Here is a 17137-nt window from a genome sequence, read left to right as displayed (position 1 = left end):
TCTCTCTCTCTCTCTCTCTCTCTCTCTCTGTCCTCTGATTAAAGCGACCTCTGATTCCTTCAGTCTTTGCCGCAGAACTCAATTTAGCAAGGTCATCACTCCCTTGCACAGCCAAGAAAAGATAAAAAGTGAAACCAGCATCCGAAAATCCACCACAGTGGACTGGGGTTCTGGCCCTGCGTTTTCGTTATAAACGCTTTAATCTACCTTCCTTCCTTTCAACTTCCAACAGCATTTGTGACTTTATTGTGTTAGCTCTACTGTTACAGCCCTTGACGCTAACCCGCAGGGGAGGTTCAGAAAGCACTCCACATCACCAGGCAGGTCAGCAGAGTTAAAAGTCGCGATTGGAATAGTCAGCCAGTAGTACTGTATATCAGTTGCCCACCCCACCCAGGGCTGTTTTATCTGGCTTTCCCACGATCCGGAGACTTCCACGCGTGCGTTGGATTGTTGCTGCTGTTTTTACCACAGCAGAAGATCCCGTCGTAAAGCGTTTAGTTTGGGACTCGGTATTTTTGGGACTATGTCTGGAAGAGCCCACTCCGGATGCTGAATGCCGAATCTACAAAATTTTCCCAAGTAAAATCCGAAGAAGCAGGCCTCAACGTCATTGGGTCCCAAGACCAGGGGTGTTCTACTCCAGAAAGAATTATAGTCTCGCAAACTCACTGGGGCAGGGATACCCTCTCCTATAGCCACTGCAAATCAGCATCGACTCCTTGACCACGAGTTTGGGGTTTTTATTCCTCACCCGTGTTGCGAACCGTAAGGTCAGCAGTTCAACCCCACCAGCCTCTCCGTTCTCGGGGAGAAAGACTAGGCTGTCTATGAAGATTTAGTTTCAAAAACCCTAAAGTGCAGGCAGTGACGTTCTGTCCCACAGGGCACCTATGAGTTGGAACCCTCTTGAGGGCAGTCCTAACCACAAAGAAAACTTCCAAAGGAAACACACGTGTGCTTTTATTGTTTCTTAAGTGGAGGGTCATTGGATTACTTGGCGAGGAAATGAGTTTCTGGATGTGCAACTGGACCCGAACGTCCAGTCACTGAACTCCTCATCCTGTGAAGAGCCCGTTGAACGAGAGCCTGAGACTGAGTCTCTCAATATGTTTATCAGCCATTCCCCCAAAGAACCCCAGGCTCCAAAGCTGAGCGAGGTGTCAGGAGACACAGTGCCACCCATAAGAGCGGACCTGGCTGCGGGCTGGGCTCTCGATCTGCCCTGCCCGCCAGGCTAATGCAGCAGAACGAATGCGCCAGGCTTGGGGCTTGAAGTGCGGCAACAGGTGGCTGGTGGCGGCTGGGCTGACTTCAGGACTCAGGCAGCGGTCCACCTTCCTCCCCCAGGCCCTGCCTCACGGGTGGGATGCTTCTCACAGGCCCTCCCCGCCCGCCCGTTTTGTCACTGGGGGAGGGAGATAGGGCGGTCCTTCTGGGACTAGTAGAGTAAGAGGATAGCTCCTTCTCCGATCTCTCTGGGCTGGGAAAGTGCAGAGACTATTTGACAGAGCCTGGAAATCGTCCCTGGAGCGCTTGAACTTGAACTTCAGTCCAAGCGCGCATCTAGGGCTAGGGGAGGGGGAGGAAAAGGGGGGCGGGAAGCAAACAGAGGTAACCCGGAGATTTCAAGCTAGCTCTTTGCATCCTCTATGGAAGACTTAGCACTATCAATATAAATACATAGTCTCACACATTAGGGGCTGCATATAAGTTTTAAAATCCGGATTGTTTATACAGGTGCAGAACAAAGCCTTTCTTTGGAAAAGATTAATGGTGGGAGAGCGCTAGATTTCTCTAAACAGTCAGCGCCCTGTGCTAAGCGCGTCACAATCAGTTTCTTTTTCTTAAAAGGAGCTGCTGAAGCCCACCATGTGGGCTTAGTTTTCACAGCACTTGCCTTTTCTTCCTCTTTCTTCTCTCTCTTCTCTGCCTCTACTTTTTACTGGCTCCTTTCTGTCAAGAAACACAGTTCATCCTTTTTCTTTTCTTGTCGGTTCTCTTTCACTTTCCCTCTGCTACCATTGTAAATCACACTCATTCTTTTGCCAGTTTTTAAATCAAGTTGCTGACTCCCAATGAATATTAGTGCATACACTCTCATATCATTCCATGTTTGCATATGATTGCAGTTTGCCTGGACAGACTAGTCTTGATAACTGGCATTTGTCAGCTCCGCCTTCTTCGAAGTGCCTGTACTGTTCCTTGTCCTTTGACCATGCCGGCTTAACTCTCTCTTTTGAAATCCTAGGACTTTTGTTTTGACAAGCTACCACGCATGTGGGAGAATAATAAAGCCTTTATTTTCGTGTTTACAAAATCATTTTACAACAAAGCCTTATCAATCCATGCTTTACAAAGTTTTTAGATTCATAACAGGTATACACAATTATTTATGGTTTTAAAATTATGGCTATAACAGTGGGAGGGGCGAAGTTACTTTATAAAACACACTTGATTACACTGAATATTTCTGCAAGTTTGTTTACTAGCTGCCTTAGTTTCAGCAACTTCCTTTTTGTGAGGTTCAGCTTTCTAATCTATAAAATGAATCGTTTACCTTCTTGTAAGGAAGATGGGGAAGGGAAAGGTGGGGGAGAAAAGGGGAACCTATCACAAGGATCTATATATAACCCCCTCCCTGGGGAACGGACAAAAGAAAAGTGGGCAAAAGGAGACATTGGATAGTGTAAGACATGAAAAAAAAAAGATAAATTACCAATCATGAGGGATGGTGGTAGAGGGAGGTTAAAAAAATGAGGAGCTGATATCAAGGGCTGAAGTAGAAAGAAATGTTTTGAGAATGATGATGACAACAAATGTACAAATATGCTTAACACATTGGATATATATGGATTGTGATAAAGAGTTGTTTGAGCCCCCAATACAATGGGTTAAACAAAACTAAACAAATTCCCTGGATCAGAGAGAGCCCTGGGCTCATGCTGGGTTATCAATTGGGCTGCTAACCAGAAGGTCAGCAATTTGAACCTACCAGACATTCCATGAGAGAAAGATGAGGTTTTCTACTCTCATAAAGAGTTATCGCAGTGGTTCTCAACCTTCCTAATGCCCTGACCCTTAAATACAGTTCTTCATGTTGTGTTGACCCCCCAAACCATAAAATTATTTTCGTTGATACTTCATAACTATAATTTTGCTACTGTTATGAATCGGGCGACCCCTGTGAGGGTTGTTCAACCCCCAAGGAGTCGCGACCCACAGGAAAACCACAGGAGGCAGTTCTGCTCTCTGTCCTACAGGGTAGCTATGAGTCAGAATTGATGGCAGTGTGTGGCTGCTGCTGCTGCTGCTGCTGCTGCTGCTGCTGCTGCTACCTGCCCTTGAGTCAGTTGGACCCATAGGGACTCGATTATGTGCAACAGAATGAAACACTGTCTGGTCCTGCACCTATGTTTGAGCCCATTGATATAACCCCCTTTACTAAGGGCTTTCCCCTTTTCAATGCCCCTCTACTTTACCAAGCATGAAGTCCTTCCTTAGCGACTCGGCTCTCCTGATAACATGTCCAAATTACAGGAGATAATGTTTCATCCTTGCAGAGCACTGGTGGCTTGGTGATTCAGTGCTTATTTCCTAAGGCAGTGCCAACCTGTCACTGATCAGCAGGAGAAAGAAAGCTCTGCTTTCTTAAAGAGCACAGCCTTGTAAATCTTATGGGACTCTTCTACTCTGTCCTATAAGGTCTGTCTGAGTACAGAATTATCGGAACGGATTAGTATTGTTGTTACTGTGAGTTTTCTTGTCCCACAGCTAGGCTAACCCAGATTTGGGACTCCATAGATTATCCAGTGTTTTAGATGGCATCGGGATCTTCCATCTGTCTAGGTGCAGAGCCTAAGGTTTCTGGTACATGATCCCATTGTTCAGCCTATGGGATGTGGCCCTCCTTGGAAAATTTATTTTCTTCATCTAAGTTCTGTCACTACAAACTCACAGCTCTTACTCAAGCCCCACTTTCTTGATTTGAAAACAAAATGCCTAAATTAGAGTTGCTGAAAGATTAAATAAGATTGGAGTGTGTGCAGATGTATTCTCATCATTCGCCCCTCCTCGTCAGGGATAATAGAATGTCAAGAAGAAGAAGGGGAGAGTGAGGAGGACAATTAGTAAGAAGAAGAAATCTCAATTTAAAGAAGGAAGGGGGGGTTTGAAGTGGGTAATACTTATGAACCATAGACAGGAAGCCCATGCATTGCCGTCCTTCTTCCCTCCCGTAGTCTTCACGCAGTACTAAGTACTGAATGGACATGTCTGGAAGTGAATGAGCTTAATATGGAAAGACAGTTGTCAATTCTCAAAACATGCAGAAAGTGCATCCTTAAAAAGAGTTGTTAGAGGAAGGCATTTGAATAGAAAAAGCCCTTCCCATCTGCTTTTCCAAGTGCTAAATGACCAGTTGTCCTATGCTGTCCTGTTTGCTGCAAGAACCACCTGAAAAACCTGAAAAACAAAGAAGTCTCCCTCAGCCCTGGCCAATATGGAAACCGCAAACTAGGCGGGTCTACTAAAACCCAAAAACCAAATCCCCTTTGAGAAGTTGCTTCTGAGTTCTAGAGAGCCTAAGTGGCATTTCTAAGACTGTAAATCTTTATTGGAGCAGGCAGCCTCATCTTTCTCCCAAGGTGCAGCTGGTGGGGTTGAACCACAGACTTTAAGGTTAGCAGCTCAATGCCTACCCCACAGTGCAATGGGGCTAATCATATACGGTATTGTAAAATACACACGAGATTTTGGAGACTTAGTAAGTGTAGCATGTTACTAAGGGGATTTCATTTGTTTATCTTTTAATGTGGCTACTAAATTTTTAGAATTACATATGTGGCTCATAAGTATATTTCTAATGGGCAATTCATGAACTGGGAGTACCTCCTGCTTGATGCAACAGGTATTGGTGAGAGCACCCCACCCCATGATCCTAAAGGATAAATACATAATATCAGGGGAAATGGCTCAACCAACCCAAGGGGTGGAGATTCTAGTCCATCATAGACTATGGAGGAGAAACAACTTATACCCACAGAGACTTCCTCCTAGAGTACCCCCATGCAGTCGTTAGTTCTACACTGGCCTACAGGGTCTCTATGAGTTGAATTCAAGTCCACACCATGCTATAATCACCATGTATTACATCACATCCTCTCGTCCTGTCAGCCCTTTATTGCCACTGTTCCACACCATGTGAACCACACAGCATAAAATCTGTCACTCCCTGGAACACTCTGACATAGACTTCAGGGTGGGGGTGGAGGGGTGGGGGTGGGGGGGATCCACAGCCTTTTTCTCAGAAACCTTAGTCTCAAGCAAGAACTGGGTTCTCTTTTCCAGGCCGAATGGACCTTGAAGACTATCTCTCTGGGACCCAGTGTCTAGTTCTCTGGCCTCGCCATGCAGCAGGTGAGTCTCGAGTCATAGTTTAGGACACAGGGGACGAGAAGGGTCCTTGGAGGCAGGAGGTGGGAGGTATCAGGTAGTGTAGGAGCCACTCGAGGCCCTTGTCTGTACCTCATCTGTATGTTGCCAGCTGTAGGAAGGGGGCAGCCTTTGCCCAGTGTTGTTCAAATTCAAAAAATTCACGGCTACCAAGTCGATTTCAACGCAGAGCAACCCTATAGGGCGGGACAGAACTGTTCCTGGAGGGTTTCTGAGACTCAACTCTTTCAGAGAATAGAAAGCCTTGTCTTTCTCCACAAATTTACTGTCAGAGAAAGAAGAGGACTCCCCTGCCCTCCCTCCCCACTCCCAACCCCCCACTGCCCCGCCCAGGATGCGGTTGGGTGACTTAGGAAGCTCCAAGAGATGCCATTGTCATCACTCAAGGAATGACTGTCAGCTGATGGTTTATTGGCCTGAGAATTAAGGCAAGATTTTGGCTTCCCTCAGAACCTGTAGAAAGAGCACAGTGCTTGTACACATCATGTGGGGCAAAAAATGTGGGGGTAGGGGAAAAGTGTTAAAGAGAGTAAATGATGTCATTTAGAAGAAACCTGACTTTCTCTTAAAATCAGGGGAGACAAATTCCTCGCTGATCCAATCTCGACAACTGAAAAAAGCAGGTCATTTCAGGAAGTGATTTTTTAAAGTAATTTCTCTGGAATGGAGGCAGCTAATGCCGAGACAGCAATAGAACCGTCCTGGGACCCACAGATCCCAACGGGAGAGCTCTGTGTGTGCTGCAGCCCACGCTGTCCACTTCACAACTCTCTCTGCAGCCAACGTTGTGCATTTACAACAATTATTTTAAAAATCGACTGCCAGACGATCATAAGCGTTTACAACTTAATCTGGCCCAGGAGAGCAGGAGATGCCAGGGGACCATCCCCCTGGCTTCGAAGGTGCAGGCTGTTTCCACTTGGCTGGGTCACGATTCTCAGTGGTTTCCCAATTACACCAAGAGGGACTTTGGCCGAAAGGCCATGCTGTTGTCATCCTCCATTTTATGATGCGCGTGAACATCCTGCATTTTAAATGTGTCTATTTGTTTGCACAATGAGCCGATCCTTAAAACCTAACTATGTTGATAAATGTGGAGGAGGTGCAGTCAATCAGCCTGTAAGGAAACCCAGTGCTCAGGGTTGGAGAAGGCTGTTCGGTGAAACCCTCCACAGAAGGCCTGTTGGTAGACTCTGTGGTCCTCAGTGGTGATGGGGAATCCTGATGGCTAGGTAGTTTAGGGTAGACCTGTGACCCTCAATTATTGTGTTTCAAAATCATCTGGGTCAGCCTTTTTATTCTTAGTCAGAAGCTATACAGTTTTGTCTTGGTATGTTTCCCCTTTTTAATTGGCAATACCTTGGACGTATAAAAACAGACCCTGCCTTAGTTAATGCAGTATTGCTATAGCACAAAAGAAGCCCTGGTGGCTTAGTGGATTATGTATTGAGCTGCTGGCCTTGAGGTCAGGAGTTTAAAACCCCTAGTTGCTCCTGAGAGAAAGATGAGGATTTCTACTCCAGGAAAGGGTTACAGTTTTGGAAAACCACCCGGACAGCTCTTCCCTGCTCTATAAGGTCTCTATGAATTGAAATCAACTCTATGGAGGTGAAATTTGAGTTTATAACAGAAATAGCATGAGTAGATTCAACCACAGGAATTTATTCTCTCACAGTTAGACCGCTATAATTCTGAATTCAAGATGCCAGCCACAGGGGAAGGCTTTTTCTCTGTTGGCTCTGGAAAAAAGACCTTGTCATCTTTTTCGCCCCAAATTTGGGAATTTGTCAGCACAAGGACCCCCAGATCCAAAGAATGACTTTATATCTAGCTCTCCTTTCTTGGTGGTAGCAGATCTCTCTGATCTAAACCTGCTTTTTAATCTCTTTTGTAGAAAAAGACATTGTCTTAGATATAGCCTAATCTTGTAGATCTTATCCTGTTTCATTAACATGACTGCTACTAAACCTGCCCCATTAACACAACAGAATTTAGAATTTAAAATGCATGGGCTAATTACATCAGATCACAAAATGGAGGAAAATCGCATAATCACGGAGAAGCATGGTCTACTTGACACGTATTTTTGAGAGACACAGCTCAATCCCTAACACTCCCTTATTGAAATAGTCTGGAATCGTGACACCTACTTCTGGATTCCAGAGTGCAGTTCCAAATGAAGCTTTATCTCATTGTGGGATGAACAACCTGGGAGAGAAATGCCATCCTTCATTTAGACTCTACTGGAAAGAGCCCCTCTGTTGTTGGTATTTACAGACCTCTATGTTTGTCAGTTGAGTGGTCTTGGGCCATTTGCTCAGTCTCTTGGAATGTATGAAAATATATACAAAATGAAGGTCATTGCAGCCCATCTCCTGGATGGTAGTGAAAGTCAAATAAGGCCACCTGGAAGCAGGCTTTCTGGAAACCACAGGGCTTTCTACAGAGGTCTGTTACTGCATTAGTGCCTCCATTCTTTCTCCCAGGATGCAGTGTTTTTCACCATCTCAGCCAGTAGTGGGTTTTTCAGAAACACTTTCATTCTAGCAGCCTCATCGCTTCTCCACCCCCTCACATACTGCGCATCCTATAGAGAACAACAGGGGAAGACTAAATGCTTCCTGGCGCCAGAAGGGAGTTCTCATGTAATAGATACCTGCACTATCAGGGAACAGGGATTCTGTACTCTCTGTCTACCGTCCCTTAGCCAACTCTTTTGGAAATGTGTGGGCTAGCTTATCTACACATGAACTTTGTTTCCCTGTCCCCTTTGAACTCCAATTCTAAAATGAGCTCAAATCAAGGAAGAGGAAAAGGGAGGTGTTTTGCTAGATGATCCCACTTTTTCTTGATCTCTCCCCTGCAACACCCCCCCTCCTCCCCTGCCGCTGCCCCACTGTCTAACTTACTTGCGCTGCTTTGCCCAATTAACAAGGCTAACTAGCCAGCCAGCTTGCAGAAGAAAACGCTGCTGGAGTCCTGCTAAGGTTTCAGTCTCCAAGGAGAACTCTTGGTAGATGTTGGGAGCAGCACTGAATCAGGCATCCTCAGGCCTTGTTTCATCACCCTGCTCTTCTTCCTTCATTCCAGTGTCAAACTTAAGCAACCTCCTTCAGAAAAATTAAAGCAGACTTAAATAAGAAGGGAAAGAAAAGATTAAACTGTAAGCTAACTGAAGACAGAGACCAGGGCTTATTCATCTGGCTGTCTCCAGGCAGCACAGTACTTGTGCAGGAAAAGAGCCTTCCTAATAGCTGCTGACCAAAAAGATTCCCCAAAATATTAATGCAATTTCATCTGGGAAGGACAGGCACGCAAGCCATTAGTTGCCCTTGATTTTACCAGCTCAGTTAATTCCTCTTTGATCCACCCCATTTTCAGCACTTGAAGGAACTCAATTACCTTTCTAATTAGCTGAATGGGTTTTAAAGGTTATTTCCTGTTTTCACAAGTAGCTTATGTGTCTACCCACCACAGTCCACTGTCCTTGTCACAACCTCCTCTAAGCAACTGAAGAATGGCATTTATTGTACATGTCCCAGAAACATTATTTTCTCCATTAAAAACACGGAATCTAGCTCTCAGTACCATTTTAAACTTTTTTTTTTTGCCTGATGGAAAATATTTTGAATTTTTTTTGAATTACAGGTTATCACAAACCCCAAAGAGTAAAAGGCTGAGTGTGGAGCCCTTAACTGTCCACACATTAACTGGGGGATTCTAAGAAAGAAAGGCAGCAATCAGAGAAGGGAGCTCAAAGTGGAGGCCTGTTGCTGACGGCCAGCCGTGGGGGGAAATTATGACATAATAGGAGAAGACTTCCAGCTGAGATGGTGTGATATGTGACCTCCTCCCTGGGGGACAGACAACCGAAAGGTGGGTGAAGGGAGACGTTGGACAGGGCAAGATATGACAAAATACCAGTTTATAAACTATCAAGGGCTCATGCGGGAGGGGGTGGCAGGGAGGGAGGGGAAAAATGAGAACCTAATGTCGGGGGTTTAAGTGGAGAGAAAATGTTTTGAGAATGATGTACAAATGCGCTTTACACAATGGATGTGTGTATGGATTGCGATAACAGTTGTACGAGCCCCTAATAAAATGTTAAAAAAGAAACTTCCCCTCTTTCCCAAACATTTATTCATGAAAGCTTAAAAGAAACCCAATGAAAAAGACATAGCCATGCTCAAAAACAGAGAGACACATTATTTCTCTGAAAGGAACCAGGGACAGGAGAGAGCTACCCAGAGTAGGGTTGAAGTGGCCTGTGTCTGCAGGCTTGCCCAAAGCATCCAAATGCCTTTGCAGCTAAGGGACAAAACCATTCCCATGAGAAGAGGCCGAGCAGCCTGCAACTCTGTTTCTTCAGTTAGAAATAGTTGAGTCCTGGTAATATGATTACCTTTAAAAAAATCATTGATAATAAGAACTTGCATGAATGCACCACTAATGGGTCCATTAGTGGTGGATGTGTTGAGGGAGAAGGAGGAGAGACTATTTAGGGACAAGGAAGTAAGGGAGACACTCTTGGTGCATTATTGTTGCTAAATATAGGCACTGCTGGAAGAGGATGGGGTGTCCACTCAGGGGGAGGGGTCACATAAACAAATGAATAAAAATAGAGAGGAGGAACAAAGACAATAAGAGACAGATGAGAGAGGAACTAAAAGGAGAACATGCAAAGTCAGAAAAAAATTAAAACCCTTATCACTGCAGTAGAAGGAAGGTGGACCCGTTTCCAGCTGGCCAGGGGAGGTAAAATGTGATGCTTCTGGTCACTAAGAGTTTGTAGGGCGCAGCAGGGTCTTTTCGGGTCTCTGATGCGGGTGCTGATGAAGTCCTGGGCCGGTGACATGGTTCCTGTCCTAACTGTGACACTGCTTGCAATAATTGAAAGTGAGCTGAGCTGGGTCTGTTGGCAATTCACTAATGTGTATGCCTTCTCAGTCACTGTGGTCATGCCATCTCTTCTGTAATCAGTATTTAAGCTACTTCTTTATCCTATCCTTTGAAGTTCAAGATTCCAGCATTGGCATCCATATCCATTTCTTATGGCTTTTCGGGTATGAGTTGTAGAGAGTCTGACTGGAATAACTCATGCCTAGTCCACCACCTTCACTACCATTTGGTAACCCTATGTTTAAATATTTAAAGAGCCAACATTTTCCAAAATGACTGCCCCATTTTATAATCCCATCAATTAAGTAGGAGAGTTCCAATCTCTCCACATCTTGGCCAACACTTATTACTGTCCTTTGTTCTAGTTTAGTCATTGTGACAGTTAGGTTTTTTGTCAACTTGGCTGGGTCAGGATTCTCAGTGGTTTGGCAGTTGAGGCTTAGTAATTCCCCACGATGTGACCTAGCATAATGTAATGAACTCTAGGATTGGATCTGCTGTGAGCAGCCAAGCAATTGTGGGAGGATTGGGATGGAATGCAATCCTCTTCCCTAGGTCACAGTCCTAATATGTTTGAAAGGGAGTTTCCATGGAGGTGTGGCCAAATTCCTATATAAGTGGATGCTGTGGCAAAGCTTGCTTGCTTGCTTGCTTGCTTTTTGCTGGATCTAGATCCCGTATCTGGTTCACTAAGCACTAGTTCTTCCAACTTGAGCCAAAGGCTTGACAAGGGCCTGTGGATTCCGGGAGCCATCAAAGAGCTTGCCATCTGAGCTGCTCACCATGGATTCATTTACTTAGCTAGTCAAGACCTTGACTTACTGATCTTGGCTTCATCTCCCTCCGCAGTCAGGAGTGCTCCTGCTGATCCTGGATTCATCAGCCCTTGCAGCCACTCAAATCGGAAGCCACCAGCTTCTGACACACAGGCTTGAAACTGCACTAGACTTGTCAGCTTCAGCAAGTGTGTGAGCGATTTTCTTGATATAAATGAATCTCTTTCTCTCTCTGATATATATATCACGGGTTTTACTTCTCTAGAGAATTCAGCCTAACACAGTCATCCTAGTAGGTGTAAAGTGATGGTTCATTGTAGTTTTGATTTTCCTTTGTCTAATGGCATCTGGTGTTAAACTAAAAGAACATTGCCATGGAGTTGATGCAGACTCATAGCGACTCCCTAGGACAGGGTAGACTTGCCCCATGAATTTCTGAGACTCTACAGGAGTAGAAAGCCCCATCTTTCTTCTGAGGAGCGACTGGCGGTTTCGAATTGCTGACCTTACAGTTAGCAGCCCAACTTATCACCACTGTGCCACAAGACCTGGTAAAGAATGATGTGAGGAGTAATGATACCAAGAGGGTAGGGGAAAGGTGGGGCGAGGAGGAGGGAAAGGGGAAACTGATCACAGTGATTGACCCATAACACACACCCCCAGAGTGTGGGGGGGACAAACAGCAGAAGCCGTGGGGGAAGGGAGACAGCTGTTGGTTTAAGATATGAAAATAATAATAATTTATTATTTATCAAGGGGCCACAAGGGAGACAGGGAGGAAGGGAGGGGGAAAATGTGGAGTTGATACCAGGGAATCAAATAGAAAGCAAATGTTTATTAAATAATAATGTCAACATATGTACACATATGCATGATACAATTGATGTATGCATGGTTTGTTATAAGAGTTGTAAGAGCCCCCAATAAAATGATCTTAAAGAAAAAGAATGACCATGAGTTAATTCTGCCTCCTCCTTTCTGTCTTTTCCTACCAACCAGTCATGTTCAGATATTAGTTCAAGATATGGAGATTGTGGGGCAATTCTTAGCTGGCTCTCACCTCTACAAACAACAAACACATGCTAGGTAACTTTTTTTTTTTTTTTTAATTTCGCTAACTTACTTTGCAGAGCTCAGAATTTCTTATTGGAGTTAAAGAGATTTCTGGAGTTTACTGATTCACTGTCCCTTTGTTTCCTCTTTACACATAGGCAGACACATCCTGGATGTGGTTCATTACTCCAAGTTGCATGGGGGGTGGGGGGATGGGATACTGACAGCTGCCCAGAACCGCTGCAGTGGAGGACGGCTGGCTGCAGGTGCACAGGCTGCTTCAATTTGACAGGCTTTAAGGCTTGCATTATCTGTAGTGATATCTAATATCCTATCTAATAAGATCCAAAAAAAACAACAGAAAGCAATACAGTTACACTGTACCAAGGCATACTGTTCACTCAGAGCTCCATGGATAAAACATCTGCACTGTGTCCTTTTCTTGATGTGCATGATCAAATGGTCAAAGCAGCTTCAACACCAAATTATGTATCTGATATTATGATACTTTGCTAGTTGCATGCTTTTCTTTTTTCTACACATTCTATACTACAAAAAAGTACAACAGCTTTTGCCAGAGGAGTCCAGGAGACAGTCACAGCTTCCCTTTCTTTTCTTCATTTACCCCAACCCAGCCTAACCTAAATTGTAAAGCAGAAATTCATGTAGTAATGGCATCGAATGTTCTACTTTCCCACGCTACTAGACGATGTGTTTGTGGTTTTGTTTTCTCCCTCTCAATATGGTAATCTCCCCTTGGAGAGTTGGTCGTAGTTATTTGTTGCTGTGTAACAAACTACCCTGTCGCATGCTATTGTCTGTCAGTAATTTCCTGAGGGGCAAGCTGGATGCTTCTTCTACCCCACATGGCTTCCCCTCCTCCATCTCTTTGGAGGCATTCAGCGGATGATTGGCATCTGTAGAATAGTCCAAGCTAGATGTACACGCATTCCTGGAATCTCTGCAGGGATGTTTGGAAGGTTTGATACAGCTAGGCTCCACTTCCCAATTAGTCTCTCAACCTCTTCACACCCTCTCCATTAGGAAGTGATTGTCCTAAGAAATCTGGGTGTAAGCTGTGAGATTTCTTGTGCTCAAGCTTCAGAAATTCCTTCTGCTTCATTCTATCAGGAAATCAAGCTGCTACCGCCAACCTGGACTCAAGGAAAAGGGAACTAGACTCCACCTCTTTAGGAGAAGAATTACACAGTATGTAAAGACACCTGTAGGTTGCAGGTTGTTAACCAGCCTTCCTCCAGTCCTGATGCTACATTCTCCCACAGGGTGGTATTGGGTAGTGAAAGGAGATGGAGTTTTGTAGTTAGACAAATCTGTATAAGAAGGGAGCCATCATTCTGTGGATCTGATTGATTAACCTTAATTTGTAAACTAGGGCATGGCAAGCTTATCTCATTGTGTTTTGATATTCGAGTGAAATTATTTGTGTGCCAGGCCCTAGGGTAGCACCTAATATGTAGTAATTCAGAGTTTGATCTTTCCACAGAGATTTATCCTTTCGTATATCCTCTCTTTCTGCCAAAGAGTAGAATCTCACATAGACACAGCAGCCTGTGAAGTGTGCAGGCGTCACTGTTACTCATAAGAGACATTCTGGGTGATCAAAGTTATTTTCATGAAATCTGTCTTCTGGGCTGTTGGCTATAATGATGGCTGTTAATAATTTTCAGATGGCTCAATCACGGCATTTCCAATCGCCCCATCCTCTTGTGGAAGTAGAACATTGACTGATTAAGGAACACTGAAGACAGATAGAGGTGTTTGAATTATGGTGCTGGAGAAGAAGGTTGAAAGTACCACGGACTGTCAAAAGAATACACAAATCTGTCCCAAAAGAGTATAGCCGTTGCCTCCTTAGAAGAGAGGATCTTTGTCATAAAATAATTTGGACATGTGATTAAGAGAGACCAGTCTCTGGAAAAGGACATCCTGCTTGATTTTTTTTTTTTTTTAAAAGAGGAAATTCCTTGACAAGATGGATTTACACAGTGGCTGCAATAATGAGTTCAAACATACCAATTGTGAGGATGGCGGGGGACCAGGCAGTGTTTTGTTCTAGGGGTCACCTACCACCAGCAGTAACAACATTCATAGAGTTTTATAAAGTAGCTATCCTTCCATTGTCTTTGATGGTTTCTTAAGGTCTTTGTGGTTTTCATTCTTTGAATCACCTCGTGTCACAATATTGAGACAAACCTGCAATGTGGAGTTTGAAAATTCTCGCCTGAGCAGTGGGCCAGCTGGGAGTCCTACATAGGTATCATGCTTCACAGCTGTGGGAAACAAAACATTCCCTCCCTTGCTAATAACCCTCTGGATTCAAGAAATCAAAGAGAGAGAGAGAAAGATCTTTTAATCGCCTTATAGAAAACTCATTCTCTGTGTATTTTTCAAAACATGGCATGATTTAAATACATGGGAGTAAAGTCAGGAGAAATGAAGGTAATAAATAATAATTTTAAAAATGGAAGATCTAGCGCCTAAATCAGCACTAAATACTGAAACAAGAGACTGTATATGTTACTGCAAATATTCAGGTCTATTTAGGAGTGGATAGACCTTTAAGAAGACCTATGAGAAGTCTTCAAAAAGTTTGCGGAAAATGGAATTGATAGAATTTTCCCATGAACTTTTGTGTACTCGCTGAAAAAATACATTAAGTGGTATCGTATTACAGTTTTGTTTTTTTAAGGTATTAAACTAAATGTTTAGAAGGAGAAAGCATCCAGTTGTGTTTTTCCCCACATCTTCTGAGTCTCATAGTCACTCTCAAGCCATTTAACTGTTGTTATTTGAATAAGCTCTTGATATAATAAATGTGCTTCTTAATTCCATACAGGGAAAATGTTCATTGGCCGTTTGGAGAGCACGTCCCAAATTCAATGTACATGTAATAAATCTCATGGGATGCAAAAAAGTTGTTTTCCTTCATAATTACTTTAAATCAACATCATTATTAAAGATACAATGAGTCTTGTTAACTAACCCCTGGCTATCCTCACCACCAGCCAATATCAAACTTCATAGTTTCCACTTATTTAGGTCAATTTTATCATACAGACATAATAAGCGTTTACACACTAATGGGAACACAGTCACGCTGAACCCATACAGCAAGCAAAGGGAGGCATTATCTGAGAAAAAGCCATGGTTTATGGATGAGATGTCATATACATTATTGTACCGCACAATATCGTAATTCACAGCCATCTTTCTTCTTTTCTTAATGAGTGACAGTAGCAAATCTGGAAAACATCTGCCTTGAAAATGAACACTAACTGCTGTCCTAAAAAAATGTTGCTCGGCTATTACAGGGTAGCAGCCATGCATATCGTATTGGAGTATGAAATGTCGTGGTTGCAAAAAATTAATATTTTATGTTTGATTTTAAATCGTCTAGAACAGGATCCCAGCATAATTCAAATCATTGTAAAACCACAGTTGGATTAAAGAACATGATTTACTAGTATCACATCTTCAAAACTTTTGCTCCATTGCTCATTCCAGCAACCATTATAACTTGGGTGAAATAATTTTTAGTAAACTATTGTATGACTTGGTGTCATCTAAAAAGGAAATCTGCAACATAAAAGGGAAATTAGACATATCAGCATCCTACTTGTGTAACTGACATTTTCCATTGGCTTTCATATTTCCATCATCTACTCAAAACGTTTTCTTTAAATATCATTGCCACCACCAAAGCAGCTGTGGTCAGGTTAACTTTATCAATATTTCCACTTGTGTTTCTATCACCAATAAGAGGATTCTTTTTTTCCTTTTCTTACCAAATGCTAGAACGGCACTTCTAGGACAAGGAGCCAAAAATAATTCCAATATCAGTCAGAGCCTTTCATGACCACACTGATTCCTCTAAATTATTGTCAAATAATCCTGAAAAGTAAGAGTAGCGGTTCGTTCACTTTAATTTCTCCTGAAAGTTGGAAGTGAAAACCACAGTTAGTAACTTGCTTTTACCCTTGCATCGCACGGTGCAATGGCACTAACACTTTAGTTTTAATTTCTTAGCTGTTGTAAAAATATGGCATTTGGCAAAGTGATAGTGATTTCTTTCCTGACTTGGACGGTAGCTTTGGTTATGGGAAATAACTAATTCCCAGGCTATCTCAGATATTTGTCATCATAGATACATTTTTCCATTTCAATTGAGATTCATTATTATTACAGAGTGTGAAGCTTTCCATTCAAGAGTGACTTTATCCAAGACAGTGTATTCTGAAACAGCTGGTACACTTGCTCCCATTGCCCCGAAACCATAGAGCAGACCCAGTTCTCAGAGACCTCTGACTTGCCCTTGTTAGAAACCGACATCATCAATTGTTGTGCAACGAAGTAAATCACAGCTAGAGTTCCATATACGTTTTAGTTTTAAATTACAGACTTGTTTAACTTAAAAAAATGGAAGGATCCTAAAGACTCTTAAATCAAAAAGTTTGTAACTATATATGTTAGAGAATTCTAACCTGGCCAGATTTGAATCCATAACCTTGTTTGTTCCAGAGACATCTAGACAAGGAGGACTAAGCCAAGGTTAATGGCAGCTTATGGATATTTCAGATTCTGAACAGACTTTGTTTACAATAGTCTTTTACATGCAGGTGCATTGTGGGAAAGTTAGCAACCACTGAAGTCACCCGAATCCTTTGCTTCAAGTATTTCAGTCCCATCGTGAAAATTGAAGAATGATGTATTTGTTTTCTTGGCAATACTTCTCATATTGCTTATGCTCATTCTGAAGGAATGCATTCTAACCCAAAGGCACATTCTCACAATGTATTCAGCCTGTATCCCTTAAGGATTTGCGTGAAAACTCAGACTCAGATAGTTTCAGCATAGCTTTCCTGAAAATGGGTCATCCTTGAACTTATCATCTGCTGAGATCTTAAATTCCCTACTTCACTCAATTACATGATCCT

This window comes from Echinops telfairi, unplaced genomic scaffold (assembly GCF_000313985.2).
Source record: "Echinops telfairi isolate 266 unplaced genomic scaffold, ASM31398v2 ScPeMD7_1;HRSCAF=3_0, whole genome shotgun sequence".
Lineage (NCBI taxonomy): Eukaryota > Metazoa > Chordata > Mammalia > Afrosoricida > Tenrecidae > Echinops > Echinops telfairi.
This window is presented reverse-complemented; position numbering follows the sequence as displayed.